Below are 14,106 nucleotides of genomic sequence, written 5' to 3'. Positions count from 1 at the left end.
GCAAGTAGCCTGGAAGGAGGATGTGTCAGGCTTGGCAGCTCAATAATTTCCTCAAGGATGTAAGTTCTCTCTGTCCTTCTGCTTGGCCATCTTTAGCATTCTGGCTTTTCATTCTTAGGCTTATCACCTCATTGTCAGAGAATGGCTAACGCATCACATTCTCCTGCCACAGCCTCCAGAGCGGTAAGCGATGCAGGATGAGAGAAAGGAGTCCTCCTTCCTGTGGCTCTCTATTTAGATGAAATAAGATCTTTCCCAGAAGTCCCTTGGGTCACTTGCTCAAGAGCAGACCAATCATTGTCAAAGAAGACTAAGATCACCATAAATCTGGCTTCAACCAATTAGACGTCTAGGACAGTGAGTGGCCCTCAACAAAATCAGGATTCTGTTAACAGAGAAGAAAAGAGGTAAATGACTGGCAGGCAACTGAAAATGTCTTCTACAATTGTTGACTAGTAAACAGAAATCCTGAACAGCTTTTTACATTACTTAACTCTCTACTCTTCATATTCTACTAAAGAAGCACGAATATGAATGTTTGTTTATTCAGAGTCTCCCTCCTCTCAAAACAAGCATTTCTGTAATGTATGGTGATTAACATAACATAAAAAAAAGTTAAAAGACATTAAAAAAATAGAATAAAATAAGGGTAAATAACCTAAGCCCAACTGAAAGAAAAAGAGAGCAAAGTATGGCATCCATGCTGGTAACTGTGAAGTGTGCCAGAACACAGCATTTGAAAACCCACCACTGCCACTGAGCACATAATGATTTCTGAATCTTAAAGAAATAAAAATGGAAAGGAAAACATGTTTAATCAAATAGGTCTTGATGTGGACAGTACAGAATATGACACAGTCACTTCCATTGCAATGCTTATCATTTCACTTTTTATTAGTGACGTTTTCTTCAGAAACAAAGTTCGTTCACACTCTCTGTGCAGTAGGGCCCGATAGTTGGGTTTAGTGTAAGAAGCCTCAGATATATTTTATTGAGAATGAGACATCTTGGCTAACCATTTTCTACATATTATAAAATACTGGAAATTGAATATGGCAGGGGTTCATGTGGACTCAAATTAGTCTGAAATTTTTAGTGAAGGTTTCTCCTGTGTGACTTTGAAAAAAATTCATCAGTAAGAGTTCCCTATGCTCAAAACTTCAACAAATGTTGTACCTGAAAGCTCTGGGACATGAAAAAATCACATATGCTGGAACACAGCCTGAGCAAAAACCTAGCTTGAATCACTGTACTACCACCAACCAGCTATAGGGTCCTGAGCAACCTCTTTAATGCTGTTCGTCCTTAGCTTACTCTGATTACACCTATGAAATAAAAGAGTCGAACAATTTGGTCTCTGCAGTCTATTCAACTTTAACAAGCAAAGAATCTGCCAAAGGGGCAACATTTAGAAAAAGGATAAAACTATTTAAATAATTATACTTAAATTCCTAAGGGCTTTTTAATATACATCCAGACATCAAAGGATATGTTATAATAATGTTTCAGAGTAAAAAAAAAATCTTAACAACAAAAAATTTTCCTTTTCCCTCAATTCCTAAATTTGTTACTTATCCCAGAGACAGAGAAAACCAGGCACTGGGAGTACACTTTCTTCCCAATTCCTTGCAGAGGTTGATACACTCAACCTAACAGAATCTAAGAGCAAAGCAACTTCCAGTTTAAGATTCCAATATTAACATTCAATCCATGGTCATGCGACAAACACCAATATCCCAAAGTCTTTCCATTTAATTCCTTTAAATCTCAAGCTTGACATTAAAGCTTCAAAAATGAAAGTAACCCAAACACATTTCCAATGTCAGTGCAATAAACAATAAATGAAGGGAAAAAAATAAGTCTAGTATCCAAATATTAAACCTATTATAAACTAGAGGGACTCCTGGGTGGCTCAGTTGTTAAGCATCCGCCTCCAGCTCAGGTCATGATCCCAGGGTCCTGGGATCGAGCTCTGCATCGGGCTCCCTGCTCAGCGGGGAGCCTTCTCCCTCTCCCACTCTCCCTGCTTGTGTTCCCTCTCTTGCTGTTTCTCTTTGTCAAAAAATAAATAAAATCTTTAAAAAAAAAAACTATTAAACCAGAAATGTTCAGTATAGAGTTTACTCCCTTGAAGATTAGCAAATTCCTTCAACATTCTAAAATAATTATGCATAACCTGAAGTTATTAATGATTCCTGATTTACTTCTGCACAGTAACTTAGGCACAACAGAACGTGTCTGAATCAACCACAAAGTGAGCAGGTACCATTATCGTAAGTCCCATACAAATGTTCAGCAGATGGCATTCCAGAAAGACCTCTGAGCACTGATGATAAGTTACTTAAATATTAAATACTTCTGATTTTTCACAAAGGGTTTCAAATCATAAACTATTTTCCTAGAATAATATTCAAGTTCTTTAATTTTGAGTGACTTTCAAAATCTAAGATATTAAACAAACAAACAAAATGAGAAAAAGGAAAAAAAAATCAGCCTAGCTGGGATCCCAGCCAATGAAAACTAAATTTCATAGAAAAAAAATAAGTCCACAATCTCACAATGAGGATGGAAACAATCACCCCAAACATGGATCAGTGCAGATATTATTATACAAATCGGAGTACTTAGAGAAAGGAGGTATAGTCAGTCTTGGGGTGACTGGAACAGAGTCTCATGAAAGATACACAGGTACACAGAGTTAATAGTACCCTGACAGTATTTATCTCTCTCATCTCATGCAAATGCTCTCAAAATTGAAGTTGTAAAGGCTTTTCATTTTATTTTTTACTTTACTTTATGGACATTCAAGCTCACTTCCCTTAGTACTGATACCTGAATCATTGTTAGAACCTATGACATTTACTCTGTATTTTTCATTACCGAATGCTATAACTAACTATGGCTATATATATAGTTAAGCAACATAGAAAAATATATAATGTTATAATGTCTATCAACCTGGCAAAGTTCTGCATTTAAAAACCACTGATCACACATATGGTAGTTACCAAATACCTATATTTTATAAAATTTGTGAAATAAGAAAATTTTGAGGGAGACAAGAGTTATCTAAAATAAGAGTATGAAACTATAAAGTATAAAAACATCCTGAGCAATATGAAAAAACAACCATAATATATTTTTCAATCTTTGTTGAATAAATATTTTAACTTCCTGTGCACAACTTTAATCTATTGTTTAATTCCGGGTCAAAATGAAGTAACCCAAATATGCACTCTGTTATATAAAAGGCCCAGAGGATGAAATTACATCTCTCTCTAATAAGGTCCTTTGAAATCCTATACTAAAGTAACTTCGCAGCCAAATTATTTTTCTTCTGTTAATGCTGATTGAGCAGTAAATAATAACTAGGAGAAAAACAAACATGTAAAATAAAGTGTTTCACACCTCTGCTTGAGCTTTCTTAATTGACCCCCATCTACCAACTTTAATACAAGCTCAAAGGAAGGCAATTATTTCCTCAGCCTTTAAACAAAGCAATAATTCAACTGCAGTTTTCAGGGGGGCCGACTTTAACTTCAACATGTTAAAAAGCTGTATACGAAAGTATGCAAATTTTAGTGTTGAGGTTGAAACAAACCAAAAAATCTCATTTCACAACACAGTGCTGTTGTGATAGCCTTAGCTTGATAAGGTGCTCAAGCTTCTTAGCCTCCATTTTTGCATCTGTAAAACAAAGTATTTGACCAGTGTAACCTCTAAAAGTCCCACCACCTGTAGAACAAGTCCTCAATCTTCCCTATCAAGCATGGTAATATGGAAAGGACATAAAGTGGGCAGGACACAATGCAAAAGAAATGTGAGTGTACTTTTGAATCTTCCTACAGATCCTGGTGTAGAAAAACCAGCAAAGACCTCCAAATCCACCTAAGCCATTTTTTAATGAAAAACAACTGATATGCAATATTACATTTGTTTCAGGTGTACAACACAGTGATTTGATATTTATATGCATTATGAAATAGTCACCACAATAAGTCTAGTTATCACCTGTCACCTTACAAGGTTGTTACAACCCCTTTTTAAATCAGTAGATTGAAAAATAAATACCATCTATTTTATCATCTTCAGTCTACCCCTTCATATTATTTCTGGTATAACAGATCTGTGAATTAAGGGCAAATGTTAATAGAAAAAAAAATGGACACAGATCAAAGTTTTTTTTCTTATGTATGAAAACTTAAAACATTTCAAAATGTTGTTGTTGTTGAAGGCATGAGTCAGGGTGGAAGACTAAAAAATATAGAGCATTTTCCCAGCAGATATACCTCATGGTTTATATTGTTGTCTCAGGAGCCAGACTGCCCAGTTAAAATCCTGCTCCCCCACCTGCTAGCTGGGTGTCCCTTCCCCTATAAACTGGCAGATAATAATAGTGCCCGCCTCATCAAGCCATGAGAATTAATTGAGTTAATATACATAAAGCACTTAGAAAGCCCAAGTGAGGACTACTTAAGTGTTAGCTGTGAGCATCTGGGGCTCACAATCCAGTTATAATCCACTGGCCATGTGTGTCCGCTGTAGCACTTTGGGCAAAATAATGAAAGCTAAGGAAAGTAAGTAGACGATGTTTGTCCTTCCTTTTTTAACTCTTGTTTATTGTTTTTGCAGACCTTCTACCCTGCTACCCTGGTTCCTGCCAAGAGAATTAACATAAACTTAACATACTAACTCTTGTGGGGGTATTTACATTCTACAGAAGTCTGGGAGAGAAATCAATCCTGAACCCAAGAAGATATGAAACGGTAGAATTTCATGTACTCTGAGACAAGTACTTTTTCAGTCTGACTCTATTGTCAAATTTGACACAATCACATCTAAATAATAGGCTCTTCTTTTCGTTGGAAATACTGATATCCAAAGAAAACACAGCAAGCAGTTTCTTCCAGAGATGAGAGGCATTTTCATTAACCACAAAAGTGTGTTTTCTCTTGTCTCTTTTTAATGGTTTCAATGTAAAAAAAATAGATAAACTTCCAATGCTAACAACACAGTCTTTAGTCCTAGCCAATGTGACCTACTTTGCTAAAGGAAAACTGAAAATATCTCTCAATAATCTATGTAATTGAGTTCTAAGAGATCCTCTACCATTTTTTAAAGTAACAGCTATCGCTAATCTCTTTTATACCACTTAAGTATTTAATCCTACTATGCTTCCATCCACTTCCTGATCTTGCCTGAACAAATGTACTTCCCTCCTGTGTTACTAAAAAAAAAAAAACAAATGTCAGCAAAGGAGAGCACCTTGGAATATTCAAAACTACAGGTATTCTCTACCATTTTGAGAGTCAGAGAGTGCTATCCCTCCCCCATCCCAACGTTAGCTTCTTCATTCTGACCTCTGCTGGGTTCCATTGTCGCTTCTGCAACCACGTGAGCCCACTGTGCCTTTGGCCCATGTCATCAACCACACACAAGCCTCCTCTTGTTTGGAAAAAGGTGCTCCCTTCAATTACTACTCTGTTTCTCTTTAAACACACAAGCTTCCTCTTACTTCCTCCTCTTCCCTGGGCTGAGGCTCTGAGATGTCTCTCCTTACCACAACTCAAGGGAGACTGTATTCCAAAGTACTCCCAATGACCTTCTGATCAACCAATGAGATCGCTTTTTTCTCAGTCCCCATTCTGCTTGACCTCTTGAAATGTCAGATAGTGATGACCAATTCCTCCTAAAAATTATCTTGGTCCTTAGCTCTGAAAACAGTATTATCCTGATCTTCCTTCTGTTACCCTATCTCTTCTGTCTCTCCTGATCCCTCTTTCTCCTTCCCCTTCAGAAACATGGTTATTCTCCCAGGTTAATCCTCATAAACCAGACATCATTTCCTCCTAATACAGCACCTCAAGGAAAATACTGTTCTGCTCAACACGGCCAGCCCAGACATCTCTTCCACCGGACAACAGAGCTTCCCTGGTTGCTAGTTTGACATGTTCTCTACAGTTCTAAATTCAAACACATCTTTCTTTTTCCTTAAGTCACTGACACTTACTCGTGAACCCTTTTACTAGTATCTCCTAAACTTGAAGCTCCAGGATAATCCTTGCCTTTCTTTTCCTTCTCCATATCCACCATTCACCATTCCTCTTATTCGCTCCGATTGGCTGGTTCCCAAGTTCAGCAAAGCTTTCTCTTCAAGCTCTCTTCCTTGATTCTCTCTTTGCTTTCTTACCACCATCACATCATTAGTTCACACCAGGAGGTGGCCAAGTATGGGCCACAGCCTGCCACATGTCGATGTAAATAAAGTCTTATTAGAACACAGACATGACCATTCATGTATGCATTGTTTATGGCGGCTCTCACACTCCACCAGCAGAAATAAGTAGTTGTACGGAAACTTGATGGCCAGAAAATCCAAAATTACCTCCTGTCCTGCCTTTTACAAAAAAAGTTTGCTCCCCTGGTTTAGGCCCTTCTCAGCTCACAGGTAAACTGCTTCAAGATCTCCCAAACCATCTTCCATGCCCAGTTTCACACCCTGACTAATCTTCCCACCATCTGCTTAATTTTCCTAAAACATCACTTAAAAATATTACTCTCTTGCTCAAAAATTATGTAACTTTCCATTACGTCCAACATAAAAGTCCCCAAAATCAGCTCAGTATCTTACACATCTCTATACTTCATGTAGTGACAAGCATCATGCTGGACACGAAGCAACATGTAAATGTCTAAGCTTGACTTCAAAGATCTTTTTTTAGTCTGGTCTCAGGATTTCTCAGCTAGATTACCCACCACTCTTCATCTTCATTCCCACAAAGCTTCTGATTCAGAAATTCTAATTCATTCATCCAAAGTTTTTGTACAGAAATTATTGTCTTCTATTTTACACTTCTGAGTCTTCACTCCTGCTACCTGACAGGTCAGGATAGGTCTTCTGTGTCCAAACAATTTTCTCCTCTTTCAAGATCCAGTTAAGGTATAACTTAGCCTATCTACAATTCTTCTCTTTACCTTTCTTAAACTGCATAGTACTGATTATTCTTCACTGCTAACTTGGCAATACTGTTTTGCTTTCTCACCTAAATTCTGTATGAATGTGTTTGCCTTTTCATCCCAGTTCCCTCAACAATTTAGTATAGCATATCACAGTAAATGTTCAGATAAACTTCCTCAAATATTTTGCAGGGAACAAATACATAAGCAAATAACTCACTGAAAGCAGACATAACAAAGACCAGTGATTCTTGCCTCCACCCAGAAGACATTTGTCTACATCTATAGCCATTTTTGATTGTCACTAAAGGGAGAAAGTAGGGGAGGGAAATGGGAGCTACTGACACCTAGTGGGTAGATACCAGAAAAGCTTCTGCACGTTATACAATGCACAGGACAGTCCCCCGCTGCAAAGAACCATCTGGCCCAAATTGTCGATAATGCTGAAACTGAGAAACCCTGAGGTAGGTCAATTCTTTGCTAATTCATAATGCCTAGAAGCCTCATATCTACAAACACGGCAGTCAGAAAATAATAAATATTTGTTGACTGATTTCTAAATATTTATGGCATTGTTACTTGGATCGAAACGCAAAGTGAATGACGTCTCAGTACTTATTTAGCTGTCTCTCTTCCTTGAGAGAGGCCAACCCAGTAACCAGTAACGCAGATATAATATGTGATTTTTGGAAAATCTGGAAGAAGTCATGTCGAAAGGAAACTTACTGATTGTGGCAACATGCAAGTATGGCATAACTCAGTATTTATAGGTTTTATGGTAGTAAGATCAAGCAACCACCTGAAGTACACTGTTGTCTCCTTAACCTCTAAACATGTGTGCCCCAGAATTCAGTCCTTTTAATTTGTCTCTATCTAGGCTTACTCTCTTGGTGATCTCAACCAATATTATTTCTTTAAATATCACAGATACACTGGGCGCCTGGGTGGCTCAGTTGGTTAAGCAACTGCCTTCAGTTCAGGTCATGATCCTGGAGTCCCAGGATCGAGTCCCACATTGGGCTCCCCACTCAGCGGGGAGTCTGCGTCTCCCTCTGACCTTCCCCCCTCTCGTGCTCTCTATTTCATTCTCTCTCTCAAATAAATAAATAAAATCTTAAAAAAAAATCACAGATACACTGAAGCCTCCCAAACTTATATTTTGAGTCCAACCTTCTCTCCTGAACTCCAAATGGTTACATCTAACTGACTTCTTAACATTTCCACTCATATGTCTAATATCAGGTCAAACTTAATATGTCTCTGTGAACTCAGTTTCTTAATACACTCCCGGAAATCTGCCCTCCACACAGTGTCTCAGCAATCCAGCATCATTCGATCTTAGGGTTCCGCCATCTTGATCTGAAGCCTCCTTCTCATTCTTCATGCTAGGGGAACATATGGACCAAAGAATCACGCGGCAGCTTCTCGCTGCTTCCACCTGGAAATGATACACACATCATTTCCCTTTGCATTTCATTTGCCAAAGTCCTATGGCCCTATCTAAATGTAAGGAGGCTAGAAAGTATAGTTCCCAATGCACCAGAAAAGAGGAGTATGAAACAGCGTTGGTGAAAACACAGTAGTCCCTGCTTCTATGCCTAAAACTTGAACTCCTGGATCTCCACCCTCAATCAGTTCCTTTAAGTTAACCTATCTCAGTAAATGCCATGTCATCCTTCCCATTGCTCAGGATGAAGACCTTGAAGCCATCTTCGACTCCTTTCTCTCACAACTGACATCTAACCCATCAGCAAGTCCTCTGGCTCCACCTTGAATCCAATCACTTCACACCACCTTCCCACTACTATCTTGTCCATTTCACATCTGGATACTTCCAACAGCCCAGTTTCTACTCTTGTCATCATACTGTTAATTTTTAACACAGCAGGCAGCATGATCTTTTAAAAATTTAAGTTACATCATGCTGTCCCTAAGCTCAAAACCCTCCAACTGCTTCACAAGTCGCTGAGGTTAAAACTCAAGCTCTTAAAATGGCCTAAGAACCCCTACATGATCTGTACTCCTCTATTTCACACTTCCAACCCGATTACTTCTTTATTTCCACCTTGTTTTCTCCACCACTACCACCAACATTGGCCTCTTTCTAGTCTTGGAACATACGAGCTATGCTGACACCTCACAGTTTCATAGTTGCTGTCTCCTCTAACCAAACCCACTTTCCCCACATACCCACACGGCTCACTCCTTCACCTTCTCCAAATCTTTGCACAAATGCCATTTTCTCAGTAAGATCCCCCTGACTCCTCTTCCAAAACTGCAGCCTTCCCCACCCACCTAACTTGCCCCCAGAACTTCCTATCCTCCTTCCTACTTTATCTGGTTTTCCTCCTTACACTTATTATTACCCAACATACTCTACTTGTTTACTGTTCATCTCCCCCAACTAGAATATAAGCTCCATGGGAATAATAATATTTGTCCATTTTGTCCACCATGGATTTCTAACATCTAAAACCATGCTTCAAATATAGCCGTTCTTCACAAGTATTCACTAAATAAATTAGTTGTCACTGTCCAAAACTCATTTTAAGATAACTTTAGAAGGCAGGGGCCTGGGTGGCTCAGTCAGTTAAGCATCTGACTCTTGCTTTCGGCTCAGGTCATGATCTCATGGGTTGTGAGATGAAGGCCCACATCAGGCTTGGTGCTCAGCACGGAGGCTGCTTAAAGATTCTCTCCCTCTGTTCCTCCCCCTACTTGTGCACCCATGGGCATGCTCTCTCTCCCTCTCTAATAAATAAATCTTTAAGCAAAAATAAAATAACTTTAGTAGGAGTCAATATAACATCTTAAAATCTTATATTAAACTAAAATTGGGGGGAAGACAGAAATGGGTGTTATATTTATCTTTTAATCCTCAGTTTAGCAAAGTTCCTGAAAGAGAACAAGGAATCTTTAAATATTTCTTTAACTGAATTTGTTGAACTGTCATTCAATTTTCATACATTCTGCTATCTTATGACTGTCTGTTCAAAATATTTAGTAATGAAGATTGTACAGATTTGTACTCATGGGAGAGTAACTTCTATTTCCCACCAAGACCCAGGGTATTTAAACATTTGCTCTTTATTTGAATAAGCTGAGATCAAGTTGAGTTTTAATGCATCAAATGTACTGAAGGGTCTGAAAACCATTTAAGTTGATCAAAGCAGGTAAGATAATACATTTTGCAGCACAGATTCTGGAAGAAGACTACATAAGCTCACATCCATAAGCACAGCATTCTAGCTGCCACAACCTTGAATAAGATCTCCAAGTTCACCTTCAGTGTCCTCTTCTTTATTTTTTTCCCTTTAACTTTTTTTTTATTAACATATAATGTATTATTTGTTTCAGGGGTATAGGTCTGTGATTCATCAGTCTTACACAATTCACAGTGCTCACCATAGCACCTTCACCAATGTCCATCACCCAGCCACCCCATCCCTCCCACCCCCCTCCATTCCAGCAACCCTCAGTTTGTTTCCTGAGATTAAGAGTCTCTTAGGGTTTGTCTCCCTCTCTGGTTTCGTCTTGTTTCATTTTTCCCTCCCTTCCCCTATGATCCTCTGTCTTGTTTCTTAAATTCCTCATATCAGTGAGATCATATGATACTTGTCTTTCTCTGTTTGACTTATTTCACTTAACAAATACCTTCTAGTTCCATCCATGTCACTGCAAATGGCAAGATTTCATTTTTGATGGCTGCATAATATTCCAGTGTGTGTGTGTGTGTGTGTGTGTGTGTGTGTGTGTGTGTGTGTGTACCACATCTTCTTTATCCATTCATCTGTCAATAGTGTCCTCTTCTTTAGACTAGAGTTATGACAGAGCCTGCCATGTGGGGCAAGTTTAATGAGATGAGTCACATAAAGCACTATCAATGACTACAAGCTCTTTTCATCAGTCAACATTTTCCACTTGCTGTATAACTTACAGCAAAAGTTACATTACATTAATTGTCCCATTTCTCAGAATTATTAAAGCATGAAAGAAATAGATTACATTTATATTATAGACAGTTATTTTCATTTTAATTGTTAAGATAAAATCATTGGAAAATCAATAGACCATATGTAAGTTGTAAATTCAAATAAGAGACTTTCGGTACCTAAAGATATTATGGCTCTTATTTGCACCTCTACCTCTCCAAACCAAGTGCTCAAAGCTGCTGACCACTATCCAGCCCCGGATCAGTAGGTGTGAGGCTCTGTGCCTCTCCTCCTCCTGACCAAGTCCATGGCAGGGTGCACTAAGTTGATAATGTTTCTCTTCCACTGAGCCAGGAGGTAGCTTTAGGTTCCTTCTCAACAGTGGCAACTGCTACCGACTGATCACAGGTGACAGAAGAAAAGCCTAACATTTACTTTCCACATCATGGCAAAGAGTATGCAATCACAATCCATATTCTGTACAATATGGGGCTCTCCTTCTCTGTAAACAAGTGTATTCCAAAATTTGTGGAGAGGTTTTAATAAAATTAAACTATAATTTCAGAAAGTCATAGAAGATAATTCATGACCTGAATTATCAATTCATGAATCCTTATCAACTCATGCAAAAATTTGAGATTCAGAGTTAGAAAATTATGCAAAATGAAAGAATAAGCCTTAGTGACTAATAAAAATTAAAAATTAAATTTACCGTATCTAGTTTTTAGGTACTCTATTAAATAATTGCAAAGTAAAGATATAATTGGCAATTAGGAGTTACAACAGTTTTGAAAGTAGTTTAGCTTTAAGCAAAATTCCAATGAACTCTGAAACATACTGTCCAATTGGATGGTGCAAAAAATACATGCTGTGAACATGATTCCTTTGACTAGTTTAAAGGCCAAGTTCTTCCTAACAGGTTTGCAGCCTCAAAAATAATCTGATTTTGGTTAGATTAGAATGAAATACATTGTATGATAATGCTCAAATTGATTTAGAGTATCTAAGAAAAAAAAGCAATAAAATAACGGGATTCCAGGATTTTGACAATGCCACATTATCAAAAATGAAAAATCAATTTAACCTGAAGGTAATCAAAATAATTATTTTATAGCATGGTGCTGAAACACTGACAGAAATTGGTGATTCTGAAGCTCTATATCTAAAGGATAATTTGGCTGACATATCAATTCCATACAACAGCTAAAAACTGTCCAAAAGACTCAGAAAAAAAGCACAGGTTTTAAAGATGGGCTAGTAGCTATAATCAAAAATGATCCACAGAATCTCTAAGAACAAAGAGCTGAGGAATAATCTAAAGTCATTTACTATTCTAAGGGAGACAAACTGAGACAGAAAAGAGATTAATTTATTAAACTAACTCTAGAATTTTAATTTGCATTATTAAGTTAGTAGATTTGATGCAAAATTAAATACTATTAGTATCTACAAATATATATAAACTTCTAAAAACACTGCTGCAACATATATCTAAGATAGATCAAATGGATGTGAATTTAGACCTCACTAACCGAAATATGTCATCGATAATGAGTTAAGTGATTCAAGTTAAGTGTAACAATGTTGACATACGTAGGAATATTCAGGCCCTATTTAATGTCTAATATTAGGGAACGCTATCCTACAGTAAAAACTTCATTCTCCCTCAGTCTACTTAGTACCCATTAATGCTTTATTCCATAACACACAGTACTTAAAATTCACAAGCAACATTTTTTTTTCCCAAACTTCTAGCTTGATGATAAATTTAGGCAATACTCCCTCTCATTTTGATATAAATGGATAAGATGAGGGAAAAAAATCTATGGGAAATCATCAAAATAGGACTTCAAGATATCTCAATGTGTAAGAATAGTATAGAAACTATAAAAACAACAAATATTGCTCAGTCTTTATTTGAATACAGGGAATATAACATATTTCACAGTATCAAAGGAACTTGTGATTATTAGTATAGATACTGCTATGTATACTTTAGATTCATATTTATCTCTATTAACAACATTTAGTTAAAAACTGTAGTCAGTTATAATTGGATATAAAACTGCTTCTAAATAATTATGAAGTTCTAATATAGAATTTCAGACAAATATGAAAACTAAACCTTACTTTAATTGCTGACCTCTTAAAATTCCCTAGATGCTCTCAGCCAGACTGTAAAATAAGATCCAGATAAAGTGCAAAAAAAAAAAAAAATTTAAGAACCACACTTTGTTTTGATTACATGCTGTTGAGTATTATATGTTATGTGCAATTTTTAAAAAATGTAAGTGAAACATGAATTCATGAGTCAGGAATCCATTTTGAGAATAACATTTTGGCTTTCTAAAATTCATCAGGCTATTCAATAACATACCTTAGTATGTAACAGTATATAAAAGCTTTTAAAGAAAACATTCGTTAAATGTCAGCAAGAGTTGTGCTAAGAAGTAAGGATATAAGATGAACAAGACTCGCTATTACTCTTAAGTAGTTTATAATCCAGTAGAGAGGTAAATAAACAGATAAGATTTCAGTTCTGTCGGGTAAGTCCGGGATGGAGGTAAAAAATGCCATTGGCAGCACATCGTAGAGGCCCCTGACCCAGCGAGGCTGACAGCCTGGGGAATAAAGAGGCACTCCAGAGGAACGGTAACCCACACTGAGTCTTCCAGATTTACGAGGTACCTGGGTGGAGCAGAGACCCCTCTGGGAAGAGGCTACAGCGCTAGCAAAGACACAGAAACCTCAGAGAACCTGCAAGATTCCGGGAACCAAAAGAACCCGGAAAGAATACTGAAGAGACAGAGGTAAGCAATCCGTTGCTTCTGTGGGCTTCACTGCATGCTTGGGACTTTCTCCTGAGGGCAAGAAAAGGCCTGCGAAAGATATTAAGTATAACAGCAACATGATCAGGTATGTATTTCAGAAAGACCACTCTAGAAGCAACTTAAAGTAGAAAAAGACAGTCAAGAGAGAAAATAGAGATCCAAAATAAGAGCTGGAGCAGAGAGAACAGCTTTGAGAGATAGTAAAAATTAAGAGGAGATAGGAGTTTGAACTGGGGATGAAGCAGAGAAGGATGAGTTCCTGCTTTCTGCCTCAATCCACTCTGCAGCTGAGGATGTCATCCTCAGAGGAGAGGAGAAGAACTGAAACAGAAGAGAAAGTGAGAAAAACTGGGAGAGGAGAGCTTGAGAGTTCAGTTGTCATATGC

At 37.6% G+C, this 14,106-nt stretch overlaps 1 protein-coding gene across 13 annotated transcripts in view; it reads right to left on the bottom strand.

Annotated features, from left to right (window-relative positions):
• EYA4 (EYA transcriptional coactivator and phosphatase 4) overlaps positions 1–14,106 on the bottom strand; it is a 270,598-nt gene that overhangs the window by 225,429 nt on the left and 31,063 nt on the right. The window lies entirely within an intron of this gene.

The sequence above is a fragment of the Callorhinus ursinus genome, unplaced genomic scaffold (genome assembly GCF_003265705.2).
Source record: "Callorhinus ursinus isolate GAN/ISIS: 27379988/994484 unplaced genomic scaffold, GSC_fseal_2.0 scaffold6, whole genome shotgun sequence".
In the NCBI taxonomy this organism is placed as follows: domain Eukaryota; kingdom Metazoa; phylum Chordata; class Mammalia; order Carnivora; family Otariidae; genus Callorhinus; species Callorhinus ursinus.
This window is presented reverse-complemented; position numbering and strand designations above follow the sequence as displayed.